Genomic DNA, 11,900 nt, shown 5'->3' with positions numbered 1-11,900 from the left:
GCGTCGGCAGGTCGGTGTGGACTTGTTGGGCCGAAGGGCCTGTTTCCACACTAAGTAATCTAATCTAATCTAAAAAGATTTACAAGGATGTCGCCAAGACTGGAGGATTTGAGCTATAGGGAGAGACAGAACAGGCTGGGCTATTTTCCCTGGAGCGTCAGAGGCTGAGGGGTGACCTTATAGAGGTTTTATAAAATCATGAGGGGCATGGATAGGATAGATAGACAAAGTCTTTTCTATGGGATGGGAGAGTCCAGAAATACAGGGCATAGGTTTAGGGTGAGAGGGGAAAGATATGAAAGAGACCTAAGGGGCAACCTTCTCATTTAGAGGGTGGTACGTGTATGGAATGAGCTGCCAGAGGAAGTGGTGGAGGCTGATACAATTGCAACATTTAAAAGGCAACTGGGGGAAATATGGGCCCCGTGCTGGCAGGTGGGACTAGATTGGGTTGGGATATCTGGTTGGCATATACGCGTTGTCCAGGTTCAGGTGGATTGACAGTACTGAAATACCCATAGTGCCCAGGGATGTGCACGTTAGGTGCATTAGTCAGGGGTAAATGTTGAGCAATAGGGGTAGGGGAATTGCATGGTGGGTTACCCTTTGGAGGATCGGTGTGTAGTCTTTGGGTCGAGTGGCCAGCTTCCACACTGTGGGGAGTCTCTGAAGGGGAAGGGATTTTTGTAAACTGTGCAAGGCAACGCAGGCGTAGTGCGGGGGCCTGCTGTTGGCCTTGCCCTGCCCCTTGCACCTCCCCCTGTTGTTGAGCTGTCTAAAACACAGCTACTCTTTCTCTGCCCTTTTGCTGGGGGCATCTGCAGCTGTAACAATGTTGGGCCACAATAAAGGTAACCAGAACGTACTGCTGGGCTCAGGCTCTCATTGAAAGCTCCAAGCGGTTTTTGTTTTAAAGCTGCTCATTTCTTGCAGCCTCCTGCACTAAGTTTCCAAAGTCGTGTATCAGATGGAGCAGTGAATGAGTAGCTGGTTTCGTTAGAAATTATACACTTTTCAGGCGTGCAGGCACTGCATCATTTCATCGGCAGTTTACTGGCAGCACTGGGAGGTATGGGCTGTGTTCATTAGAAAGGAGGTGGAGGTGCTGCTGTTGGACTAGGTGGGACAAGGTTGAAAAATCACAACAGTGGGTTATAGTCCAACAGATTTATTTGGAAGCACTAGCTTTCGATGCGCTGCTCCTTCATCGGGTAGCTGTGGAGCAGGATCATAAGACGCAGAGTTAAGAGCAAAAGGTCCCAGTGGCATGCAACTGATATGATATATTGACAAATGTAGATTGATGTTAAACATTCAGCACACTTACCTTAATTGTTCACACCATTGAATAAAGGAGTTGGGACATCATGTTGAAGGTGTACAGGATGTTGGTGAAGTCACTTGTAGAGTACTGAGAAGGCTTGTGGTGGCCCTGTAATAGGAAGAATACTATTACAGAGGGTTCAGTAAAGATTTACCAGGATGTTGCCAGGACTGGAGGGTTTGAGTTATAAGGAGAAGCTGAGACTGTCTTCACTGGAGCACAGGAGGTTGAGGGGTGACCTCATTGAGATTGATATGATCATGAGGGTTCTAAGTAACATGAACATCAAATAGCGAGGAGCCTGCACGGTTATGTCAAGTGAGTGGGGGAGAAATTGTGGCATTTGGATACTTTAAATCCATCAGAAACAGCATCTCCATAGAGCATACTGTGCATGTCAGGTGAGGTGCCAGAAGACTGGAGGTTGGCTAACGTGGTGCCACTGTTTAAGAAGGGCGGTAAGGACAAGCCAGGGAACTATAGATCAGTGTGCCTGACATCAGTGGTGGGCACATTGTTGGAGGGAATCCTGAGGGACAGGATTCTACCTTCATCTAGGTGGATGGGCTGGGACTTTTTCACTGGAGCATTGGAAGTGGAGATGTGACCTTATCAACGTTTATAAAATCATGAGGGGAGAGATGAGGTGAACAAAGGGTGTCCTTCCCCTAGGGTTGGGGTTTCAAAATTAGGGAGCAAATTTTGACGGTGACAGGAGAAGGATTTTAAAAAGACTTGAAGGGCACAATTTTTTTTTTTACACAGAGTAGTTCACGTGAGGACTAAATGTCTAGAGGATGTGGTGGATGCAGGTACAGTAACGTCATGAATAGGAAAGGTTTGGAGGGATATGGGCCAAACACTGCCAGGTGGGACTGGTTTAGTTTGAGAACATAGTCAGCATTGACTAGTTGTACTGAAGGGTCTGTTTCTGTGCTGTCTGACTCTGGAACTGTCTTAAAACTGGATACTGGTCTTACAACCATTTTTTTGCCTTCCCCCACAAGCATCCACATAAAAATCACGTGAACTCAGCCTTGAATATATTCTATGACCTCCTAACTGCTGGAAGACATTCCCACTTCTGAACTTAATTCCTCTTGCTAATATGCCACTTGCCTTGCTCATTGCCTGCTGCACCTGTCTGACAACTGGCACAGCAGGACGCTGATGCCCCTCTGAACATCCACGCATCATTCCTGATGAAGAGCTTGTGCCTCAAACTACGACTGTCCTACTGCTTGACCCACTGTGCTTTGCCAGTTATGGTCTTCTCTACGTCAGGAAGACCGAGCGTAAACTTGGGGAATGGTTTGCCGAGCATCACAGCCGGGTCCTCAGAGGCTGAGCGGACTTGCCAGTCTCCACCCATTTTAATGCCCCTTCCTACTCCCCTTCTGACAAATTGGAGGAACAAAACCTCATCTTGTCTGAGCAGTCCACAGCCCGGAGGACTCGAGACTGAGTTCTCCAATTTCAAATAATCTCCCATCCCATCCCCCAACCCACTTCCAAGCCCTTTCCACTCTTCCCTGCCAACTAGATTCCTTCCTCCCATTCACCAACCAGGTTATGGGGATAATGCAGGAACAGGATACTGATTGAGGATGATCAGCCACGATCATAATGAATGGTGGTGCTGGCTCAAAGGGCAGAAGAGCTGACTCCTGTCCCTATTGTCTATTGTACCTTTTACCTGTCTCCACCTATCCTCACTTCATCACCCTGCCCCAGCACACCCTTGTTCCACAGCTCTCCCTATACCCACCCCCAATCCTGAACAAGGATTCCACCAGATACCTCAACTCTTCCACCTCCTGATACTGCCTGGCTTGCTGCATTCTTCCAGTCTCCTGCCTGTCTATTTTGTCAATTGAGACAAAGGCTTGGACTAATTTTTCCAGAGTCTGTCCCCTCACTGGATTCACTCCCAGTCCTTTCAGTTGCTCCAAGTCAACAATTGAACCCCAGAATGAAACGTAAATGGAAAAGGGGGTGAGAAAAGAGAATGCTGTACTCACAGATGTTGGACAGAGGAAGGAAGCTGCAGTCTGAGTGAAGCTCAATCTTCATTGAGAGAGAGGAGGGGCAGGAACTTCAGAACCTCATGGCCCAACTTCCGCGTTCACCAATAGGGGAGCTCCGAATGGCAGGAGGACAAGTCTCCTTCCGGTCCTCCAGTGATCCTTTTTGTCCATCAAAAGTAGGTTTCGGCCCTTTTCTGCTGACAGCGAGGAACACGCCCAATGTTTTGGTGACACTGGCAAACATGTGCCTTGCTTGTTGACACCGAGGAGTGTACACAATATGCTCTGTAGCAATGCTGGTGTTATTGACAGATTTTCAGTTTCCAAATGTCTATTGGAGATCAAAAAGGGCAGAGCGATATTTTTTCCCCTATGTGGCTCGATATTTGATTGAGCAGCCAAACAAATGGAAAAGCAATGTTTTTAAGTCTTTTCCTCTGTGTTGGGGTGACCTTCACAACTCGAGGACATAGGTTTGGGGTGAGGCCACAAAGATATAAAAGATACCTGAAGGGCAATGTTTCCATGCAGAGGGTGGTGTGTGTATGGAATGAGCTGCCAGAGGAAGTGGTGGAGGCCGATATAATTACAGCCTTTAAAAAGTATCTGGATGGGTATATGAATAGGAATGGTGTAGAGGGATATAGTGCTGGCAATGGGAACTAGATTAATGTAGGATATCTGGTTGGCGTGGACAGGTTGGACTGAGGGGATCTGTTTCCGTGCTGAAAATCTCTACGACTCTAAATAATAAAAAGTCAACTTTTCCAATGAACATATCCATGTTAACAAGGCTTAGTGCACAACCTGCTTTACTAACCATTCTCAACAGGTCCTGCCCCTTCAATGACTGAGGAACATATACATGCTGGTGCATAGTATCCTTCACTAGTATTTACACACTACCCTCAGCAATTGCACAAGTAACAGCAAAGGGTAAACAGCACAAGGATTAAAACACAGTGAGGGGTAAACAGCACAAGCGCCAGTAAAAGCAGATGGAAAGTGAGTGTAAAATGTGACTATGACAGGACAGGCCCCACATTCCTTCCCCTCCGTCCCCCCCACAACCTGCCTCACCTTTCACCTCCCGGGCCCAGTACCTTCCAGGTGGCCCCATAGTTGACACAGGGGCCGCCCCACGACCAGTAGAACTCCACCACCCAGGCGGCCGACCAGTTCCCAAGCAGGGCCTTAACCCCATCCGCCTCCAGAATGGTCACCGGCTCCTGCCTGCTGTACAGCCGGCCGGTGTGGCCGTGACACAGCAGCTGCACCAGGAAGGCGGCGGTGACCAGTGACGGGGGTCTGCCCCGGGCCGCACGGCGCCATTTTCCTAACGGCCGCCGCTTCCCCGCTCGAGCGACTTCTCCTCCCAACCGCCTTCACCCCCGCGTGACGTCTGCACGGGGGGATGGGCGGGGCCGGGGGAGCCTCACCGTCACCAAGCAACAGCCACCTCGCGCTACAACTGCTCATTCACAAAAACAAACTCTCCTGTCTCGCTCTGCAGCTGCAGGGGGGGACACTGCCACGTTTCGAGGAGCCCTGTCTACATTGGGAAAGCTCACGGCTCCATTTAAACAGATATTCCGACATCTAATACAACTATGTTAACTTTCAACTACTTTCAGGGAACATGTATTTTGCTCTGAGTAAGTCTATTGAGTTTAACTGCAGCATGGCTGTAGTTTTAAACTTGTTTGCTTTCCTGAACAGCTAGGTTTAAATGTTTTATTCGTTAGAGAACCAAAATTAGTGATAGTTCACATATCCACCCTGAAATGGGGTGGGTAACTGGATTGAGTGGGTAGGCGCCATACTAAGTTTAACTTTGGGGACAGCCTTTGAGCTGCATATGAATAAACTGCTTAAATGTTGCACTTATCGACTGCTAAATATCTGCTCTTGTTATCTTAACACTTAGCCTTCTGATTGGACATTGCAAAGGTTCACCTCCCGCCCACGCCCCACCAGCACCCTTCCCAAGGGTCAGACCCTCCCTCTCTCCAGGCACACAGTCTGAATAATTGACGAAGCAAAATTCACTGTCAAATCCCATCAACATGGAAGATCCCAGCCCACCCTACCTCCCACTCTGTACCCAACCCATCCAAAAACCACAAAACATCATCTCATCTTTAAAAAAACAAAAGAAAAACTGGACCGCATCAAAACGTTCAACAACGGTCAACGCTATGACTGTTACACAACACTGTACGGAGCTACATTTCAACTCGAGTTCGTTTGCACTCCCTCATGAGAGTTCACATTAAAAGCTCATTGTACCAAATCAACGGCATGCCACAGCTCTCTGGAATTCAGCGGAATTCTTCCTGGTATCCCTCATGTTTTCTGTTTTTTTTGAGAAAGGAGACCCTCCCGTGAGCTTCGCCTTCAGATCTCCTTGGCTCCGCCCAAGTTTCGGCTGATCAGTTCAAGCACAGGGTCGCAGCCTTTTCTTGCTAAGCTCAGCTGGCTTAAACGTTAGCAACGCCTCTGGTTCCCGTTGGGATTTACGCTCCCGAGCGCAGACCTGGCCCGCAGCCTCTAGTCCCACACGTCCTGCTGACTGCAAACTGCCCTTCTGTCAGCAAAAATACAAACACGACAGGGACAGTGTTCATTTCGCTATTCTCAATGTCAACTCTGACCCCACGAAAGGTTCTCTTTTCAGGGGCGGGCATGTCAATTGCCGACTTGGGGTTTGGTGAAATGTCTCAACAAGTGGTTCCGTTTGTCTATATTTACAAGAATTCTAACCCCAACTAGACATTTACATGTAAAATCTAAGAATTATGCAACGTGACACATGAAAGCATGATGAGGAGCATCTCCTGTGTCCTCTCTCAGCTCAGAGAAGACTTAAACCCCGCTCCCCACTGTAACATTCCTCCAGGTGACAAAAGGAATTTAACGCAGGCGGATTATAAGGGGTTGCTCAGTGGTCACAGCGCCAAGGGACCCGGGTTCAATTTCAGCCTCGGGGCGACTGTCCGTGTGGAGTTTGCACATTTCCAGCCTGCGCCTGCGAGGGTTTTCTCCGGGTGCTCCGGCTTCCTCCCACAATCCAAAGATGTGTAGGTAAGGGTGAATTGGCTATGCTAAATTACCCATAGTACTGTTAGGACGGAATCTGTTCTTGCATGTTCGTTTTAGGAGGAGAGACAACAGACGCTCAATTGTTTGGCACAAGCAGGCTTTAATGCAGAATCGTAGCTGATACAGTGAATCACCATGCATTCACTGGAGAAGGCGCGTTCTGCCTTCCCCTCCCAAATCTGCTCCTGATATACTCTTTGCTAAGCAGAGCTTCGCGGAGCTACTAAGCATTGCCTTATTAGGACATTTCGCGTTTGCTAGGCGTTTCCTGTTATTGAGCTCATTTGGGCGTTGGCAGCTGAGCTGGCCACGTAAGCAACAGTTTCGATTTCCCAAGCAGCAGCTACAGCTACAGTTTCGATTCCCCAAACAGCAGCTATAGCTCCACCCTCCCTTGACCTATTTTATCCTAACAGTACCCAGGGATATGTAGGATTGGGTAATTTAGCATGGCCAATCTACCCTAACCTACACATCCCTGGGTACTATGGGTAATTTAGCATGGCCAATCCACCCTTAGTGTAGGATTGGCCAGGCTAAATTGTCCTATAGTATCCAGGGATGTGCAGGTTTGGGTGAATTGGTCAGGCTAAATTACCCATAGTGTCCAGGGTTGTGTAGGTGAGGGTGGATTGGCCATGCTAAATTGTCCTATACTATCCAGGGATGTGCAGGTTTGGGTGGACTGGCCGTGCTAAATTACATAGTGTTTGGGGATGTGCAGGTTAGGGGGGCATTGGCCATGCTAAATTACCCATAGTGCCCAGGGATGTGTAGGCTAGGTGGGAATTGCAGGGTTACAGGCAGAGGTCTGGGTGAGGTGTGGGTTGGATGGGCTGAAGGGCCTACTCCTACAGTGCAGGGGTTCTAAGCGTGAGATGAGGTGCTTGACGGAAACGATGGGGAAGAGGCAGTGAAAACACAACGAGACCGTTTGAAAGTGGGAGCATGACAGGAGGGGGTGGGTAAATGGGATGTGGTGAGGGAGGGGGCTTAGGAGAGAAAGAGACACAGAAAGAGAGGGTCACACACAGATACAACTGGTGAAAGTGGGGAAGATTGTGATAGGTTCAGATAAGGTGGAGGAAGAAAAGCTGTTCCCTATTCACTGATAGTGACAAGGTCAGGGGCGGCCTGAAGTTCAGGGGTTTGAGCAGGAGAGAGAGGGGGAAAACAGAGGAAAAACAGGTTTACCCAGCAAGCAGCAATATGCTGGAATCCGCTGTCACCTCAGAGAGACAGACAGACGCAGAGGCAGATGCAGAGAGAGACACACAGAGAGAGAGAGAGAGACACAGAGAGACAGAGAGCCAGAGACAGAGTCAGAGATGGGGAGGTAATCAGATGAAAGGCCTCCCTGTGCTGTGAGATCCAAAAGGAGCACGCGAGCAGCTGCCCCAGTGTTTCTGGCGGTCTGAGGCATCTCCCCCTCGCCCCCATTACCGGTACCGCTCTCCCGTCCCATTGGCACCTTCCCGGTGAACGGCCCACACTCCCAATGCACTCAAGCTGCCCCTTACCCCCCGGGGGCTGGAAGAGGACGGAACAGCCCGTTCCGGAGCGGGGCTCGGGAACGCTGCCCATGTCTGCGACGTCCTTTCCGAGAAAGGAAACAAAAAGGACAACAGACAGGGGACCACCCGCATCAACGGGAATGACAACATTTCACCCTCAGACAAGGCTTTGTCAAGAGATGTACAGCACGGAAACAGACCCTTCGGTCTAACCCGTCCATACCGACCAAATATCCCAACCCAAACTAGTCCCACCTGCCAGCACCCGGCCCATATCCCTCCAAACCCTTCCTATTCATATACCCATCCAAATGCCTCTTAAATGTTGCAATTGTACCAGCCTCCACCACATCCTCTGGCAGCTCATTCCATACACACACCACCTTCTGTATGAAAACGTTGCCCTGTAGGTCTCTTTTATATCTTCCCCTCTCACCCTAAACCTATGCCCTCTAGTTCTGGATTCCCCAACCCCAGGGAAAAGACTTTGCCTATTTATCCTATCCATGCTGGTCATAATTTTGTAAACCCCTATAAGGTCATCCCTCAGCCTCCGACGCTCCCGGGAAAACAGCCCCAGCCTGTTCAGCCTCTCCCTGTAGCTCAGATCCTCCAACCCTGGCAACATCCTTGTCAATCTTTTCTGAACCATTCCAAGTTTCGCAACAGCGGGGAGACCCAGAAATGGAAAAGACTGAAGGGGGAAGTCAGCGGTAAATCTTTTGAAGAGGTTACAAAGGAGAGACCTCTGTCTGCAGCGGGAATGACCCCCACAGTAGCAGGTCGAGGTAGACGGCATTTAAGGAGAAGCTGGATACAGACGTCAGGGAGAAAGGAACTGAAGGGAATGCTGCTGTAAGGGAAATCAAGTGTGAGCAAGTGAAGGGGAGGTGCGTAGAGGCTCACATGGGTCAGAAATACTGAGAGAGACCAGTTGAGCTGAAGGACCTGACTGGAGACTCAATGGGACAGAGAGTGAAATCTTGGATCCACCTGCAAGAGAAGGAGAAACACGTGATTTACCTCCCAGGATTTCGCAAGTCCCGCAGATTCTGCAGATCACTTTTTTGGTCAGAGCACTGAGTATAGGGGTTGGGGTCTGGACAGGACGTTGGTTATGCCACTTTTGGAATACACAGGAACCTCGATTATCCAGAGGACACATGCAGGGTGTATTTCAGTCGCTTGACGATTAGATCCCTCACAGTGTGGAAACAGGCCCAACCAGTCCACACTGACCCTCCAAAGAGTAACCCACCCAGACCCATTTCCCTCTGACTAATGTACCTAACACGTCGGGCAACTTAGCATAGCCAATTCACCCTGACCTGCACATCTTTGGACTGTGGGACAGAACCGGAGCACTAGGAGGAAACCCACGCAGACGCGGGGAGAATGTGCAAACTCCACACAGTCTGTCGCCTGAGGCAGGAATGAAACCCGGGTCCCTGGTACTGTGAGGTAGCAGCGCTAACCACTGAGCCACCGTACTGGTTCATCTAATTCTGGATAATCGAAGTTCCTCTGTATTATGTGCACTTCTAGTCTATCGGAAGGATATTGCAAAACTTGAAAGGGTTCAGAAAGATTGACAAGGATGTTGCCAGGGTTGGTGGGTTTGAGCGACAGGGAGAGGCTGAACAGGCTGGGGTTGTCTTCCCTGGAACGTCGGAGGCTGAGGGTTGACTTTAAGAGAGGTTTATAAAATTATGAGGGGCATAGATAGGGATAGACAAAGTCTTTTGCCAGTACTAGAGGGCATAGGTTTAGGGTGAGAGGGGAAAGATTTAAAAAGGGTCCTAAGGGGCAACATTTTTCACACAAAGGGTGGTGTGTGCGCGTGTGGAATGAGCTGTCAGAGGAAGTGGTGGAGGCTGGTACAATTGCAACATTTAAAAGGCAACCACTTGGGTATCTGTGTAAGGAGGGGTTTGGAGGGATAGGGCCAATTGCTGGCAAATGGGACTTGATTAGTTGAGGATATGGAGGAGTTGGAGCGAAGGGTCTGTTTCTTTGTTGTACATCTCTACTTCAGGAGGAAATGCGCAGTCGCAGGCTCGCAGAGCCACTGGCTGCCAAGCAGATGGGAGCACAGCAACTGCAGTGACCCTCCACCCTCCCACCCAGGGTTCAGCCCTGGGCGGTGACTCACAGCAGCTGGCCCCGTCACTTGTGCCCCCGCTGGTACCGCAGCAGGTGCTGGGAGTGAGCGAAGCCCCTCTCGCAGACGGGGCAGGTGAATGGCCACTCCCCGGTGTGGACCCGCTGGTGTGTCCGCAGGTTGGTCAGCCGGGTGAAGCCCTTGCCGCAGACGGATCAGATGAACGAGTGCTCGCCGCTGTGAAGCCGCCGGTGCGACAGCAGGTTGGAGGAGCAGGTGAAGCCCTTGCCGCACTCGGGGCAGGTGAACGGCCTCTCCCCGGTGTGGACCCGCTGGTGTGAGAACAGGCGGGACGAGCGGGTGAAGCCCTTGCCGCAGACCGAGCAGGTGAAGGGCCGCTCCCCGGTGTGGACCTGCTGGTGGGTCAGCAGGTTGGATGACCGGGTGAAGCCCTTGCCGCACACCGAGCAGGTGAAGGGCCGCTCCCCGGTGTGGACCCGCTGGTGGATCTGGAGGCCGGAGGAGTGGGGGAAGCCCTTGCCGCAGACGGAGCAGGTGAAGGGCCGCTCCCCGGTGTGGATCTGCTGGTGCCGCAGCAGGGTGGACGAGTGAGGGAAGCCCTTGCCGCACACCGAGCAGGTGAAGGCCCCCTCGCCGGTGTGGACCTGCTGGTGGGTCAGCAGGGCGGACGACTGGGTGAAGCCCTTGCCGCAGACAGAGCAGCTGAACGGCCTCTCCCCGGTGTGGACCCGCTGGTGGGACAGCAGGGCGGACGAGTGAGGGAAGCCCTTTCCGCAGACGGAGCAGGTGAAGGGCCGCTCCCCGGTGTGGACCCACTGGTGCCGCAGCAGGGTGGACGAGTGAGGGAAGCCCTTGCCGCACACCGAGCAGGTGAAGGCCACCTCGCCGGTGTGGACCCGCTGGTGGGTCAGCAGGTTGGACGACTGGGTGAAGCTCTTGCCGCAGACGGAGCAGGTGAAGGGCCGCTCCCCAGTGTGGATCCGCTGGTGGGTCAGCAGGTTGGACGACTGGGTGAAGCCCTTGCCGCAGACGGAGCAGGTGAAGGGCCGCTCCCCGGTGTGGACCCGCTGGTGGGTCAGCAGGGTGGACGAGTCAGAGAAGCCCTTGCCGCACACCGAGCAGCTGAACGGCCTCTCCCCAGTGTGGACACGGCGGTGGATCTCCAGATCGGATGGGTAGCGGAATCCTTTCCCGCAATCCCCACACTTCCACGGTTTCTCCATGGCGCGCGGAATGCCTCCTGAGACTTCCTTTCCCCACAGTGGGCAAACTGGCTCAGGCACGTGCCCCTGTGGTTCAGGTAAAGACGATACTTCAAGAGCCTACTGAAGCAGACAAAAATGTTCAAAGAATTTTCCCCTTCTGGACTGAAAGAGGGACGTCTCTCCTATCCCACGAATCAAGGGGCTCTGTCAGACCTTCACATGGTACTCAGTTGGGGAGCTCTACCTGCAAAGCTGCTCTTCTCATATCCTGTGAAAAGGGGATTACAAAAGTCATTGCTGCCTGCACATGACAGGAATTCAGAACAGATCATTCTAGTTTCTGTAGAACTTCCCTAAAACAATCAAGTTACAATATGCAGATGCCAGTGTTGGGCTGGGGTGTACAAAGGTAAAAAAAAATCACATCACCAGGTTGTAGTCCATTAGATTTGTTTAGAAGTTCGAGCTTTCAGAGCTCTGCACCTTCATCAGGTAGCTAGTAAAACCTCCAGGCGAAAAAGACAGCAGATGCTGGAGATCAGAGTGGTGCTGGAAAAGCACAGCAGGTCAGGCAGCATCCGAGGAGCAGGGAAAAAAAAAGACGTT

At 51.2% G+C, this 11,900-nt stretch overlaps 1 long non-coding RNA gene and 1 pseudogene across 2 annotated transcripts; both read right to left on the bottom strand.

The window, feature by feature from the left end:
• Positions 1 to 209: 209 nt before the first annotated feature.
• Positions 210 to 4,716, bottom strand: LOC132812385 (uncharacterized). 2 transcript variants are annotated; one of them, XR_009643604.1, is made up of 3 exons: positions 4,432 to 4,716; positions 1,328 to 1,432; positions 210 to 1,215 (listed from the first exon to the last, which is right to left on the bottom strand). It is a non-coding gene; the product is annotated as an uncharacterized LOC132812385 (long non-coding RNA). The 2 variants fall into 2 exon arrangements; XR_009643605.1 differs by lacking the exon at positions 4,432 to 4,716 and adding an exon at positions 3,346 to 4,183.
• A 3,281-nt stretch (positions 4,717 to 7,997) lies between these two features.
• LOC132812388 (zinc finger protein 850-like) overlaps positions 7,998 to 11,900 on the bottom strand; it is a 42,416-nt pseudogene continuing 38,513 nt past the window's right edge.

The sequence above is a fragment of the Hemiscyllium ocellatum genome, unplaced genomic scaffold (genome assembly GCF_020745735.1).
Source record: "Hemiscyllium ocellatum isolate sHemOce1 unplaced genomic scaffold, sHemOce1.pat.X.cur. scaffold_2695_pat_ctg1, whole genome shotgun sequence".
Lineage (NCBI taxonomy): Eukaryota > Metazoa > Chordata > Chondrichthyes > Orectolobiformes > Hemiscylliidae > Hemiscyllium > Hemiscyllium ocellatum.
Note: the sequence above shows the minus strand (reverse complement) of the source record. Positions and strands in the feature narration are given on the sequence as shown.